The sequence below is a fragment of the Giraffa tippelskirchi genome, chromosome 10 (assembly GCF_054371585.1).
Source record: "Giraffa tippelskirchi isolate mGirTip1 chromosome 10, T2T-mGirTip1v1.2.pri, whole genome shotgun sequence".
Taxonomy (NCBI): Eukaryota; Metazoa; Chordata; class Mammalia; order Artiodactyla; family Giraffidae; genus Giraffa; species Giraffa tippelskirchi.
In genome coordinates, this window is record NC_137284.1 from 24,346,755 (window position 1) to 24,362,329 (window position 15,575).

Here is a 15,575-nt window from a genome sequence, read left to right on the forward strand (position 1 = left end):
TCTGCGACGTTCAGCTTTCTTCACTGTCTAACTCTCACATCCATACATGACCACTGGAAAAACCATAGCCTTGACTAGACGGACTTTTGTTGGCAAAGTAATGTCTCTGCTTTTAAATATGCTATCTAGGTTGGCCATAACCTTCCTTCCACGAAGTAAGCGTCTTTTAATTTCATGGCTGCAACGACCATCAGCAGTGATTTTGGAGCCCAAAAAAATAAAGTCTGACACTGTTTGCACTGTTTCCCCATCTATTTCCCATGAAGTGATGGGACCAGATGCCGTGATCTTAGTTTTCTGAGCGTTGAGCTTTAAGCCAAGTTTTTCACTCTCCTCTTTCACTTTGTTCAGAATATTAAAAAAAAAAAAAAGCATGCTCATTGGGAGTTGCAGGGGTGTGGAAAGGGCAAAATGCATGAAGGGAGTCAAAGGTACAGATTTCCAGTTATACACAGAATAAGTCATGGAGATGTAGTGCACAGCATGCTGGCTACAGTTAATAGTTACATTGCATATTTTAAAGCTGACAAGAGAGTAAATATAAAAGTTCTCATCACCAAAAAAATATTGTTAACTGTGTATGGTGATGAATGTTAGCTAGACTTATCATGGTGATCATTTTGAAATACACCTAAATATCAAATCGTTATGTTGTACACCTGAAACTAAATGGTATATTTCAGTTATACCTCAATTTTAAAAAATGTAAAAGAAACAAAACAAAAGCCCAGTGCCTAGGAGGTATTCTTCTTCCTCTGAGCGGAGCAGTGCCACATTAGGCCTGTTGTCTTAATTCTGTGAATAGTTGGCAAAAATCATCAGACCTTTGACAAACTCAATTAAGCTTAAAGCATTTTCCTTAGCCCTCTTCCTGTTTCTCTCACCTCTGGTTTCCTTTAATAAGCTAAGCGAATGTAGGTTTGCATTAGATTCAGAGTTTCTAGCCGGAACATTTCCCCCTGAAAACCCAAGGAAATAAGAATCCAGTAATAGCATATAAGTATGCTCAGTGCATGAATAGATTTCTTTGATATGCAAATAGCAGAAATCCAAACCCAAAATGACTTATGCAGAGAAAATTTATGGGCAAAAAATAACTGAATGTTGCCTTCAGGCACGGGGGTATCCAATGCTCAAGCAATTTCACCAGGACTCTTTGTCTATCTCTGGCTTTGGTTAGTTTTATTCACAGGCAGATCTATTCTACTGCAACCATCAGCTTCAAGCTTGCTTCCTAACTAGGTAATCCCAGTCATTTTGGCAAGAGTCATAGCATTGAATCTAAGGATTAATAGTCAGGTTTAGGTCCAGTATTTGGCCCTGAACCACTCATGGTTCACTTATGAGCTATAACACACTGATTAGGCAGTTCTGGGGGCACAGTCCCATGCTTGAAAAGTGACAGCAAAGCTCCTCTCCACTCATATGTAATGTGGAGTGAGTGTAGAGGAGAGATGGTTCCTTAAAGGAATCTCAAGGTGTCATATTAGAAAAAATGAGAAGAAAGATTCTGGGTAGGAAAAGACAATAGCTATCCTGTGATGCCTTTCAAATTTACAGATGAGGTTACTGTAAAAATGATAATATAGTTGATGATTACCCAGGAAAAGCCCTGAATTGGGATTTAAGAGGACTGGATTTAAAGCCCCATTTGCTGCTTTCTGGCTCTGGGACCAAATCTCTGTGTGCCTTAGTTGCCTTACCTGCTGAGTGGGTGGAATGATACTCCGCATGATGTTGCTCTGCAGACAGTAAGATAGAATATTGCCCACATAGTACCTTCAGAGATTATCCAGCCCCTTCATTCTGCAGGCAGGGAGGATTAAATGACTTAACGAAGGTCATCAAGTCACTAAGGGCAGAATCAGAAGTGGAGTCTCTCTTGGCGTTAAAGCCAGGATTTTAGTAACAGTTGTGAAAGTGCTCTAGGAAGTTGTAAGAATTACGTCAACGTGATCTGCTTCTTCTAAAAAGTTGTTTGTATATGGAATTTTTGCTAATGAAATAATTTTAAAAGGTTGGTCTTACTACTTTAAAGGATATCTGTGGTTAATAATTTAGAATCTTTTTGTTAAGTGAAAAAAAAAATCAAACCAGTTTATTCTTGTTTTGTTAAATATTTTTAGATACCACCTTTACCTAATTAGAGTAAGGTCGGATCTGCTGACTCTGTTATTGTAAGGTGGTATTTGATTTTCACTGTTGTTAGCATGGTGTGGTAGGAAGGGAACATACTTAGGCAGCAGAGAGACCTGGGCTCCAGTTCTGGTGTGGCTGATATTCAGCTTTGTGACCATGATAAGTTATAGAGACGCTGGTTTTGATCCTTGTGGATTGTATTACCACCCACAGTAGCATTCAAAGCTATTGAATTCCCACCCCACCTGCACCTTCTTAAAACATACTCCACTGTGGCACAAAATTCTGGAATTCTTGCTCCCTGGTGGCTTACTCCCATTCTCCACCTGTTAAATGATGCACCTTCTCAAGACCTGATCTGAAACCTTGTCTCTGGTCACTCCTTGTTCCCTGCCACTCTCCCAGCCCATCTACAGCAGTGCTTTGTTTAGCTCTGATGGATGAGTGACTCACACGTTTATACTGGACCGCCAGCTGAGACTGCTCATTTAAGCTCCATGCCTGCATGTCTAATTGCATATTTGACAGCTCTACTCAGATGTTTCAAAGGCACCTCAAATGCAGTGTGGCTGAAACAGATGTCCTCTGTCCCTTTGGAACACCTGCTCTTCTCTCAGCGTTTCCTCTCTCTGTGAGTGATAGCACCAACCATCCCATTACACAAGGCAAAGCTTCTTGAGACATCCTTAATGCTTTCCTCTGCTTCATCCCCCTGTCCAGTCCATCACCAAATTTGCTTGACTTTATCTTCTGAGTACCTTATCAATCCATCCACTTCCATCCACATCCTCTGCCTCCCTTGAGCCTCAGCTTTCCTTGTTTCTCTTCTCAATTTTGCCATGACCTCTTCATTTCCTGTCTTCTAGCTCTTTCTGATGGATTTTGCATGCTGCACCAGAGTCATCTTCTCAAAATGCAAAACCTATCATGCCATCTACCTGGCCATAGTGCATGGATTCCCACTGCTTTAAGGAAAAAGAGGCCATAGGCCACAAGGACCTTTAGGATTTCTCTTCTAGTAACACTTTGTATTGTGCTCCATCTTTCTCTCCATTCATACGAACCGTCTCTCACTAACAGTCTGTTGGTCCCTTTTTCTGCACCATCCTTTCCCCATTTCTTATAACTTCTCCTTAGTTATCTTCCACTTTTTCTTTAGATCTCAGATCAGTTACCACCTTCTCAGATGACTTCACCAACTAGATCAAATTTTCAATATCTACTCTCTTTGGATATTGATCTCCTTTTTATCTACCCTCACGATGCTGATTTTATGTTTGTATAATTTCTTGATTCTTCCAGTCATTTTCCCTTTGAACATTATTATCCTTAGTACCTAATAAAGTGTTGGACATATTAGGTGAGTAAAAAAATATTGAGTTTTATTTTTGTGAAAATGTATGACCTCTGATGTCAACAGATCTGTATTTGTATCCTGGCTTTGCTTCCTTCTTGTTTCCTGACTTGAGTGAATGACTTGAGCTCTCTGGGTTCTCAGTTCCCTCACCTACATCTGTCCTAGTAATTCTACTGCCTGGCTTCCCTGGTGGCTCAGATGGTAAAGAATTCGCTTGTAATGTGGGAGACCTGGGTTTGATCCCTAGGTGGGGAAGATCCCCTGGAGGAGGGCATGGCAACCCACTCCAGTATTCCTGCCTAGAGAATCCCATGGACAGAGGAGCTTGAAAGGCTATAGTCCACAGGGTCGCAAAGAGTCAGACTCTACAGCGACTAAGCACAGCACAGCTTGGAATCAGATGAGATAGTGTAATAACTCGTCCAAAGGTGGCCTGTTGCATGGTAGAAACTAAGAAAATGTTCATTGCCTTTGTTCTCCCCTCCAGCTCTCCATAGAATATGATGGGTTATGTTTTTTCAAACATCGAGATGCCCTTCTCTTCATATTTTTCTGATCTTTACAACCATCTCCTTTTTTCACCTGGGCTGGACACCTGTATGACTCCTATTGGATGCTCTTCAGTTCATTAGTGATGAATCTTCAGCATCCTGTGTCCTCTTAGTGGTCCATGCAGAATCACATGGCACCTTAATAGCCAACATTTATGATGATGGGTCATTTGCAGGAAGATGGGAGTAATTTGCTTAGTTTTAAAGGTACATTAACTCGCTTTGGTCACTAAGACTTGATGATTAAATTTTTCCTGAGTTCCCAAATGGCATTTCTGCTTGGATCTTCTTTGATTTCAAACCTAATTTCAATAATTAAAAAAAAAAATCTATATGTGCTCACCAAGTTAGTAGTTCCCTTCCAGTTATGTTGATTCCCTCAAGGAACTGGGTTGATTAGGTCAGCTATTTGCTAAAAAACATTACTAAAATAACTTTCTGATCTAATTTACCTGGTCACCTCACCAGAGTGATCAAACTAGTTACCCTGAGAACATGTGAACAAAAAGAATAGACATGCCATTAGGAGGATGATGAGGTAAAACACAGTTATTCATTAGGTTTTTCCTGGTCTTTCCGGGTGGCTCAGATGCTAAGGCATCTGCCTGCAATGAAGGAAGACTCAGGTTCAATCCCTGGGTCAGGAAGATCCCCTGGAGAAGGAGATGGCTACCCACTCCAGTATTCTTACCTGGAGAATTCTTCCATGGAGAGAGGATCCTGATGGGCTACAACCCATGGGGTTGCAAAGAGTTGGATAAGACTGAGTGACTAACACTTCATTAGGTGTATCCTGCTTTGTTCCATAAAGTGTTTGGGGTGGCTTACAAGAATATAAAAACGTAAAATAGTAGAAATAAACTTAAAAAGAAAATCCCACTCGACAATGATATCATAGCTAGACTAGAAATAGAAAAAGGAAATTGTATACCTGAATTTATTGGTGATTAGTTCAGTTTAGTTGCTCAGTGATGTCTGACCCTTTGTGACACCATGGACTGCAGCACGCCGGGCCTCCCTGACCATCACCAACTGCCGGAGCCTGCTCAAACTCATGTCCATTGAGTTGGTGATGCCATCCAACCATCTCATCCTCTGTCGTCCCCTTCTCCTCCTGCCTTCAATCTTTCCAGCATCAGGGTCTTTTCCAAGGAGTCAGTTCTTTGCATCAGGTGGTCAAAGTGTTGAAGTTTCAGCTTCAGCATCAGTCCTTCCAGTGAATATTCAGGACTGATTTCCTTGAGGATTGACTGGTTTGATCTCCTTGCAGTCCAAGGGACTCTCAAGAGTCTTTCCCAACACCACAGTTCAAAAGCATCCATTCTTGGGTGCTCAACATTCTTTATGGTCCAACTCTCACATCCATACATGACTCCTGGAAAAACCATCACTTTGACTAGATGGATCTTTGTCAGCAAAGTAATGTCTCTGCTTTTTAATATGCTGTCTAGGTTGGTCACAGCTTTTCTTCCAAGGAGCAAGCATCTTTTAATTTCATGGCTGCAGTCACCATCTGCAGTGATTTTGGAACCCAAGAAAATAAAGTCTGTCACTGTTTCTATTGTTTCCCCATCTATTTGCCAGGAAGTGATGGGGCCGTATGCCATTATCTTAGTGTTTTGAATGCTGAGTTTTTAGCCAGCTTTTTCATTCTCTTTCACTTTCATCAAGAGGCTCTTTAGTTCTTCTTCACTCTCTGCCATAAGGGTGGTGTCATCTGCATATTTGAGGTTATTGATATTTCTCCCAGCAATCTTGATTTCAGCTTGTGCTTCATCCAGCCAGGCATTTTGCATGATGTACTCTGCATATGTTAAATAAGCAAGGTGACATATAAGCCTTATAAGCCTTAATATATATAGTGAAGTGAAGTTGCTCAGTCGTGTCCAACTGCGACCCCATGGACTGCAGCCCACCAGGTTCCTCCGTCCATGGGATTTTCCACGCCAGAATACTGGAGTGGGTTACCATTTCCTTCTCCAGGAGATCTTCTTGACCCAGGGATTGAACCCGGGTCTCCCGCATTGTAGGCAGACACTTTACTGTCTGAGCCATCAGGAAAGCTCTCTTATTATATATAAGCCTTATATAATTAGCAAAATTGGGCTGCACATCTTTTCCTGAACAAAAGAGGAATCCTGATTGGTTACAAAATTCACACTATGTACAAAAACTAGGCTTTTTGTTGGAAGAAGGAGTCCTTTTTGGGTTAAGGGCCAGGCTGTTGCTGGTACTGTCTTGCAAGGGTTTGCTTAAGAACCTTGAGCTCTTTGACCTCTTTTTCCTTCTTTGTCAAAAGGAAGTTGGACTCAGATTTAGAAGTCACATGTTGGCATCCTATGCACCATATTTGGCCTACAGACATTTCTCTTTGGCTTCCAGGGTATTTTAGAGACTTTCACTTGATGCATCTGGACAAGGTTTACAGGCGTTGTGTTTGCCACATTTTCCTCTCCTCTGTCTTTTGTGATACACATGGCTCTCTTCTCTGAAGCCAGGGAGCCCATCCTGGAAAGCAGACCAGGTGATATCTCAAGCTAGTCTCAAAGGGGTACGTGTTTGATCAGGACTTTTTGGGGTCCCAGGACCTCCTTTCCCATCCTGTCCCAGGTTCACTTCCTTCCCCAGATATTGACTGCCCACGTTCCAGATGGGGTTGAGAGAGAGATTGTCAGGAAGGATGGCCCTTGTCAACTGGCCACCACTCTCACCTTCACCTCTAATTTGAAGACTATTTCCTGTTTGTCTTCTGCCTTCTCCCTGTGAGCCATTGGCAATTGTGGTCTTCAGTACTTTTACAAGGAGCCCGAAGTATCAGGTTTCTCCAGGAGCTGGTGGACTTCATCCTGCATCAGCAGCACCTGGAGTCAGATCACCAGGCCTCATCCCCAGAGTTTCTGATTCAGTAGGTCGAGGGAGGTGGGGAGTGGTGGGGTGTGTGTATGTGTTTTTGTGTGTGTGTTCATGCTAAACCTCTTCAGTTGTGTCCGACTCTGTGCAACTCTCGGGACTGTAGCCCACCAGGCTCCTTGGGTAGGACTCAGTAATTTGGCCTTTTAACATGTTCCCATATGAAGCAGCATCCGCCCTCATTCTGGATGTCAAAACTATGCTTTGAGAACCACTGCTCTATAGATGTAGGCACCTTTCTACCTTTCTTAAGCCTGTGTCAATAAAACCAATGACTGGGACATCCCAGGTGATCCGGTAGTTAAGATTCTGCGCTTCCACTGTAGGCAGTACAGGTTCAATCCCTGGTCAGGGAAGTTCTGCATGCAGCTTGGTGTGACCAAAAATAAAGAAATAAAATAACAAATAAATGAAACAAGTAGTTGTAGGCATCACGTATGCCTGACCCTACAGTGATGGGAAGTATCACCCTCTAAGAGATTCAGAGAATGAAGGTGTGGTCAGGTGACTCTTCTTTTATTCCCCTCAATTTTGTCAACTTCAGTGACATACCATTATGTCAGAAATCATTTTTCTATGTAAATAAGCTTCAAAGATTACAAAAATATTTATTATTTAACTAGATTGAAGAGTTAAATGTTCTAAAGGATTAATGAAGAAGGAAACTACTGAACATATAATGCAGTATTTGCCTAGTGCAAACTCTGGCATATGGTAGGCAATAATCAAAATGGCTCTTTTAATAGATAAGAGAGAAACCCCACGGGCTGAAACATTGTGTAATTCTAATGAAAAAGGCTGAAGCCATTCTAACTAGATTTTGCTCTAGATAGAGCCTACTTACTTTAATATTCTCCCTTTGTAACCTTCCTTAACTAATTTGATCTCAGTTATTGCCTAATAAAAATCTATATGGCATGGGCTCTGAAGCCAGTCTGCCCAAGTTTAAATCCCTTCTCTACTACTTAGTAGCTGTAAATATTGGGCAAGATTCTTAACTTCTTTGTGCCTCATTTTAACTCATCTGAATAATGGGGATCATGCTAGCTCTTACATCATGCCATTGCTCTAAGGATAAAATGAGTGAATGTATATAAAGGGTTTGGAACAATGTGTCACACATACGTATTTTAATATTAGAATTGTATTCTTGCCTTCTCCAGGGTATATTTTGTGGAAATAACTTCTTGATTCTGATCTATCATTTTATAATTAATGCAAAAGAAAACAGGCACAAAAAAAGACTGAAATTCATGCTCACAAAGACTGGTTACCATCCACAGTTCAGCCTCCTGGGTTGAGCTATGCTTCTATCTTGCATGAGAGAAGGTAAATAAGATGGGGTGTCTTCACTCTGCCATTTAGTAGTTGCAATTCCCTATTGTTTAAAGAAATAATGTTTTCTTAATTTAATAAATTCTCCTTGCTTTTCCTGCTATTTTATCACATAGGGATGGACTGCGCTTCTGACTTAAAATTCCTTCCTCTGAGCAGACATTACGTTAGTCATCTGAGTCAGAACTGAACGACCTATCACAGTAAATAATAGCTGCAAATTTAATCCCACTAGCCCTATTGTCATCTGCTTGTAGATAATAATGGCAACATCTTATGCTCATGATACTTATTTATTTTTTCCAAAGCTTTTTCTTGTAAGGTTGTCAGAACACCTCAGGGAAGGTTGTTATTTTCTCTGCTTGCTGCTGCACAAAGCTTTGGAGTCAGGCAGGCCTGAACTCTTCAGCTGCCTCCCCCACTAGCTCACAGTTCAGCCTCAGGCAAAGGGCTGCACCCCTCTGAGCCTCAGTTCCTCTTACCTTTGTGGTATCGAAGTACATCAAGGTTGAGACACTAGCCTGCGTTCTTCCAGCCAGTTTGTCTCAGAGCTGGGTATAAATCCAGGTCTGTGTGACATAGAATACTCTATTGTTTTTTGTTGTTGTTGTTGTTGTTGTTTTCTTGTGATTTCTGAAGAGGAGGATGATTTGTGGTTTCTGGGTTTCCAGTCCTGAGCTTCTATGGGAGGAAGGAGCCTGGGGCTCTCTGACCAGGAGTTCTCAGACCAGGAGTTTGGTTGTAGTTGATAAGTTTAGGTGGGCCCTCCTGCTGGGTGAGACAACTTCCCAGCTCTGTGCTGCAAAATCAAGCCTGTTTGTTCACTCATTACAAAAAGAATGATCGGTACAAACTGGGCCTGGGCATTGGGGCTTTTTTCATTGTTTTGGTTTCTCCACTTTGCTCTTATTATCCTCTCTGTTCCACTGCCATATCTTCTTGATATTGACCTTCTTTCTAGACCTCAAACTCATCCAGTATCACAATGCAGAATTTGATGTCCCTGGTCAGTTGAGCAGTCTGACATCAGTGGGGCTATGAGGCCAGAAGCAATTTCATCTTTAGTTACTGCCATCAGTTGTTCCCTTAACATCCTGGACTGATTCCACCACTTTCTAGTAACTTCTGTGTATAAAAAGTCCAGTCCAGTTTGAAAGTTCAGTTTCATATCCAATTTCATGCTCATCTTTTCCCTTCCCTTTGAACACTGCCCAAGCTTCGACCTGAAGGCTTGGAGGGAGGGATGGGATGTAGTCTAGTTTTTCCGTCTGCCTCCTCTTGGGCAGCCAGACACAGGTCCTTTCATGGGTCAGTGTGTTGGATCTATGGCAGGTCCTGTGGTACCTCCTGTGGCACGTGTCCCAAACATGGAGGTTGACTGACCTGGCCTTTCATGTCCGACCACCCCTCCTCCTCTCTCTCTTTTTCAGCAGTGCACTCCAATAGCCCCTTGCTGGTGGGATTTCCTTACTCAAGTGGCAACTCTTTTGGATACTGAGCAGGAGAAATGGCTTGAATTCTGGTTATCTTTCAGTGTGCACTTGACACGTAGGGAACACCCATTCTTGACATGCTAATACCAGGTGTGCAGGCCACCCCTCTGCAAACCTCTTTCTGCCAGCTACTTGTCTAATACTCCTTTCCCTCTGTTCAAACACAGAGAAGATCAATAGATTGATTTCGTTAAGCAGATAAACATATGACTAAATAGCATCACAGTTTCTCCTTCTTGCTCTTGGCACCCCCAATGCCTTGGAACCATCTTTCAGTGACCAAGACATTCCTCCCAAGCTAAGACTCACAGCACGTTATCCTATCTCCCTGCTCCTTAAATCTTTGTTGGTATAGACAGGGGAGGGGAATAGAGTTGCAGTGACTTGAACAGCAGAGCCTACTGAGGGTGTCTGCCCTTGAGCCAGAACCTGCTCTGGGAACGAGGCTTGTTAGTCCACACCAGCATCCCATTCTCCAGGCTTATTGTTATGCACATTCCTCACAGCAGCAGAGGAAGTTAATTTCAGCAGAAGGAAATTAAACTCGTCTCTTACTCTATGTTCCCCTAGAAGTAGTGTGCTTCAGGAGAATCACATTCCCAAGGTGACAGGTATTGTGCAAGGGCATAGCCACCCCTCTCCTTCCTTTGTTCCTTCAAAGCCTGTGTAGGGTTCAGGAAGAGAAAAAATGGCTGAAAACATTTTTATTTAACCCAATAACATTTTTATGAAGACAGAGATATTTACATGCGAGGTAATTAATCAAAATTGCAGGCTACTGAATAGGTAAGAAAGAACAGTTCCTGGGGCAGCCTGTGAGCAGGGCTTCGCAGATGAGGAAGCTGGGCAGGAGGCTGTTTCTCCTTAAATGTGATCTCCATTACTGCACGCAAGCCTGGCAATTAACACTGGGTTTCTGGAGTTCTTGAGTCCGTGATTTTAATTTCTTGCCTTGCCTTTAAATTGAATTCTTTACATGTTTCATTGCTGCACAGGGTACCGGAGGCTAGGGTTTGCACTCTGCGATGCTTTCTGTAAATTTCAATCTTCGAAAACTACTGAACTCAACCTGCACTTCTGGCTGATTAGGAGAAGCGATTCAAAGGGGCTGAGAACCTGGGTTTCAGTTTTAGTTTCTGTCCCTTGCAAGTCGGTGGCCTCTCCGGCCTGGTGTGGGTCAAGGTCAGGTGAAGAGTGATTGGTAACAGGCTGGAGCAGAGCGCCTGTCTCTGACCCAAGTCTGGGCTCTTGTCACTGGACCAGAATGACTGCCGTTCCCCCAGTCTGCAGTGTCATTTCTGACCACTTCCTAGAAACCTTGAGTTGCTGGTGCTCATCGCTGCCTTGCTTACAGCTTCTAGTGAAGTGAGTTTCTCTCTGTAGAAAGCCCTCCTCTTACTTACGGCCCGACACACACTTACATAATATTCCTGGCTGCGCTGAAGTACTACTTCCCTGAAACTTTCCTTGACTCCCCCCGGCAGACTTTGATATTCTTTCTACTCAGGTTCCATTTTATATGTTCAACTCATTACAATTCCAGTTGTTATAATCATGATGGCGTGACTGATGAGTGACACGTTATTCCCTGCAGTGGACTCTGTGTTTTTCCAGGGCGGGCACTAGCCTAGACTTGGTGCTCCGTACCTGTTTGTTGACACGGTGAATACTCAGCGACACGGGGCTGTGGTAGATCTGTTGGTGAGGCTCTGCGTAGTGAGCAGAGAGGTTGCTGTCACTTCTCACTTAGATGTGGCAACAGTGGACTGCTTTTGGCTAGTGTCCGTTAGCTTGGCCAGCAAACAGAATCTCAATGAATATATTTAAATGTGCTTTTTTTTGTGAAATAAAGAACATATTTGGTCCCTGCCCCCATCCTCTTTCCTGGCACTGTTGCCACAAAGCTCCTAGAACCCTTGGAAACATCTGAAGTGATATGGGTCTTTTTATGCTAAAGGGATATGGGTGGGGACTGGTTGCTGGGGAAACTAATCCTGTAATTAGAGAGTTAGCCTTACCCTTGACCTCTAGGGAGGGAAGAGAGCTGGTGGTTGAAGTCCCCATAAAAGCCCTAACCTAAAGGGTTCAGAGACTTTCTGGATTGGTGAACAATGATATATCCTTGTTCCAGGAGAATAACACATTCCACATTCCATGAGGTCAGAAGCTCCTGTGCTCAGGATTCTTCCAGACTTCACTTATGTACCACTTCATTTTGTTCACATGTATCCTTTAAAATAGCCCTTGTAATAAATTGGTGGTGGTTGTTCAGTTGCTCAGTTGTGTCTGACTCTTTGCGACCCCGTGGACGGCAGCACGCCAGGCTTCGCTGTCCTTCATCTCCCGGAGCTTGCTCAAACTGATGTCCATTGAGTCAGAGATGCTATCCAACCATCTCATCCTCTGGCGTCCCCTCTCCTCCTGCCTTCAATCTTTCCCGGAATCAGGGTCTTTTCCAATGAGTCATTTCTTCACATCAGGTGGCCAAAATATTGGAGCTTCAATATCAGTCTTTCCAATGAATATTCAGGACTGATTTCCTTTAGGATTGACTGGCTTGATCTCCTTGCAGTCTCAAGAATCTTCTCCAACACCACAGTTCAAAAGCATCAATTCTTTGGTGCTCAGCTTTCTATATGGTCCAGTTTTCTATATCTGAGAGTTGCTCACATCCATTCATGACCACTGGAAAAACCATAGCTTTGACTGGATGGACCTTTGTTGGCAAAGTAATGTCTCTGCTTTTTAATATGCTATCTAGGTTGGTCATAGCTTTTCTTCCAAAGAGCAAGTGTCTTTTAATTTCATGGCTACAGTCACCATCTGCAGTAATTTTGGAGCCTAAAAAAATAAAGTCTGTCACTGTTTCCATTGTGTCCCCATGTATTTGTCATGAAGTGATGGAATCAGATGCCATGATCTTAGTTTTCTGAATGTTGAATTTTAAGCCAGCTTTTTCACTCTCCTCTTTCACTTTCATCAAGAGGCTCTTTAGTTCCTCTTTGCTTTTTGCCATGAGGGTGGTGTCTTCTGCATATCTGAGGTTATTGATATTTCTCCCAGCAGTCTTGATTCCATCATGTGCTTCATCCAGCCTGGCATTTCACATGATGTCCTCTGCATTGAAGTAAGAAGGGTAACAATATGTGTATTTTTATACGTATTTATAACATGTACATACTTCTTTACGTACTCCTCTCCCAATTTTGAACTGGTCTGTTGTTCCATGTCTGGTTCTTACTGTTGCTTCTTGACTTGCATCCAGTTTTCTCAGAAGTCAGGTGGTATTCTCATTTCTTTAAGAATTTTCCACAGTTTGTTGGGGTCCACACAGTCAAAGGCGTTAGTGTAGTCAATGAATCAGAATTACATGTTTTTCTGGAATGCTCTTGCTTTTTCTATGATCCAGCAGATGTTGGCAGGTTGATCTCTGGCTCCTCTGCCTTTTCTAAATCCAGCTTGAACATCTGGAATTTCTCGGTTCACGTACTGTTGAAGCCTGGCATGGAGGATTTCGAGCATTACTTTGCTAGTGTGTGAAATGAGTGCAATTGTGCATTAGTTTGAACATTCTTTGGCATTGCCCTTCTTTGGGATTGGAATGAAACCTTTTCCAGTCATGTGGCCACTGCTGAGTTTTCCAAATTTGCTGGTATATTGAGTGCAGCGCTTTCACAGCATCATCTTTTAAGATTTGAAATACGGAAGCTGGAATTCCATCACTGCCACTAATTTTGTTCATAGTGATGCTTCCTAAGGCCCACTTGACTTAGCACTCCAAGATGTCTGGCTCTAGGTGAGTGATCACACCATTGTAAGTCAAGTGCTTTCCTGAGCTCTGTGGGCTGTTCTAGCAGATAATAGAAATTGAGGCAGGGATCATAGGAAGCTGTAAGAAGTATGGTGACCCAGATTTGCAATGGGCATCTGAAGTTGGGGCAGTCTTGTGGGATGGATCCTTTAATTTGTGGGACTTGACACTAATTCTGGGTGAATAGTGTCAGGATTAATTGTAGGACAGCCAGCTGGTGTTCAGAGAATTGGTTGATGTGGGGAAAATCCCACACATCTTGTGTCAGGAGTATTTTGTGAGTAGACGAAATGAGGGATTTTACTTTAGAGATTTCCTTTAGCATCCTCATCTCTGTCGCCTCGAAGTTTGATAACAAAAATAAATGTGATTCCTATATTCTTCTATATCTTCAAAGACAATAATGTAAAGATAAACTGGGATCATCGTGTAATCTCTAGGTAGCTTACAAACAGTTTCCTGGTTAATTAAAGCAACTGTTAAGGAATCTTATTTACTTTTTTTTTTTTGTAGCATATGCAGATGAGCGGCGTTACATTTTATAGCTCTTAAGTCATTGTTGCTTAGGATTTGGGTGCCGAATTTGAAGACATATACACTCATTTCCTCTGCATACTGGAGAAGGAAATGGCAACCCACTCCAGTGTTCTTGCCTGGAGAGTTCCATGGATGGAGGAGCCTGGTGGGCTACAGTCCATGGGGTCACAAAGGGTCAGACACAATTCAGTGACTAACACTCCACACACCTCTGCATATGGCACACTGTCAAAAACAATCATGATAGAAGCTCAGTAAGCCAATTTTGAAAGTAGGCACTGAGTGTTATGGAAAAACATGAAGATTCCCCAAGTGAGTGAGTGAAAATCACCTAGTTGTGTCTGACTCTTTGCAGCCCCATGGGTTGTAGCCCACCAGGCTCCTCTGTTCATGGAATTCTCCAGGCCAGAATACTGGAGTGGGTAGTCATTCCCTTCTCCGGAGGATCTTCCCAACCCAGGGATTGAATCCAGATTTCCCGCATTGCAGGCGGATTCTTTACCATCTGAGCCACCAGGGAAGCTTGGCGATTCCCTGAGCCACCAAATACTGCAATAAAGGAAATATGATGAAACCTAGGTGAAATCTAACAGTTAGAAGTATCTATACTGCATTGATGCCTGCACAGGCTCACAACAGCATGACTATTTTTTATGATCCTATGTATTGTTCTCTGTGGTTGAAAGAACAGAAAGCCAGTTAGCTGAAAGCTCTGATTTGTAAACATTCACAAATTAAAAATGAGAAAGAACAGCAATGGCCTTGATAATGAACAAAGTTCGTGTTATATTGAAAACGTAAAACCAAGCAGCAGAAACTTATGAGGAAAGTGTAAATTATACATGTCCTCAAAATGGTAAAAAAAGTATTTATGTTTATACTTGTGGTAGGTAGATTGTCCACATTTTCAAAACCTGCCATTATATTTACAAGTGAATTAGTTTAAATTTTATATTACAAATGCCAGGCTTTAGAAGAGCTAAATTAGAATTATTCCTTGTCCCCTGGAGTTACTCTAGTTATTTTGGTGTGATATCCTGCTGAGATTTATATGAAAATGAATTTTAATTTCTAATAAGGTAAGCATATGCTTTGGAGGGTGTTGCAATAAAGTGTCATAAATAATTATTGTTTCTAACAAATTCAACCTTGCGACAATCAGATCTTATTTTAACAACTATGTTAGATATGGATTTTAGCCATTTCCATATTCCCACCACGCTTTCCTCCGAATCTTAAAATCACAACAGGAGTGATAGCCTGCTGGAAAATTTTTCTTCGTCTTTCTCCTCACTTACATAACGTTATTTTATTTTAGAACTGCAAGTTCCACAAAGGAGGCCAGTCTCCCACAGACTTCATGTTGTTATTATTTTTTTTTACTCTTAATTGTTGCAAAGAAAATTGATCGTGTTAGGTTGCGGTGTGGGTGATTTGTCCAG

General features: G+C 42.1%; 1 protein-coding gene and 1 long non-coding RNA gene across 4 annotated transcripts in view; one reads left to right on the forward strand and one right to left on the reverse strand.

The window, feature by feature from the left end:
• The window catches only part of NELL1 (neural EGFL like 1), a 987,615-nt gene that overhangs the window by 326,535 nt on the left and 645,505 nt on the right, over positions 1-15,575 (forward strand). The window lies entirely within an intron of this gene.
• On the reverse strand, positions 7,772-11,925 carry LOC145522743 (uncharacterized). Its single transcript, XR_014066148.1, has 2 exons — positions 8,775-11,925; positions 7,772-8,335 (listed from the first exon to the last, which is right to left on the reverse strand). It is a non-coding gene; the product is annotated as an uncharacterized LOC145522743 (long non-coding RNA).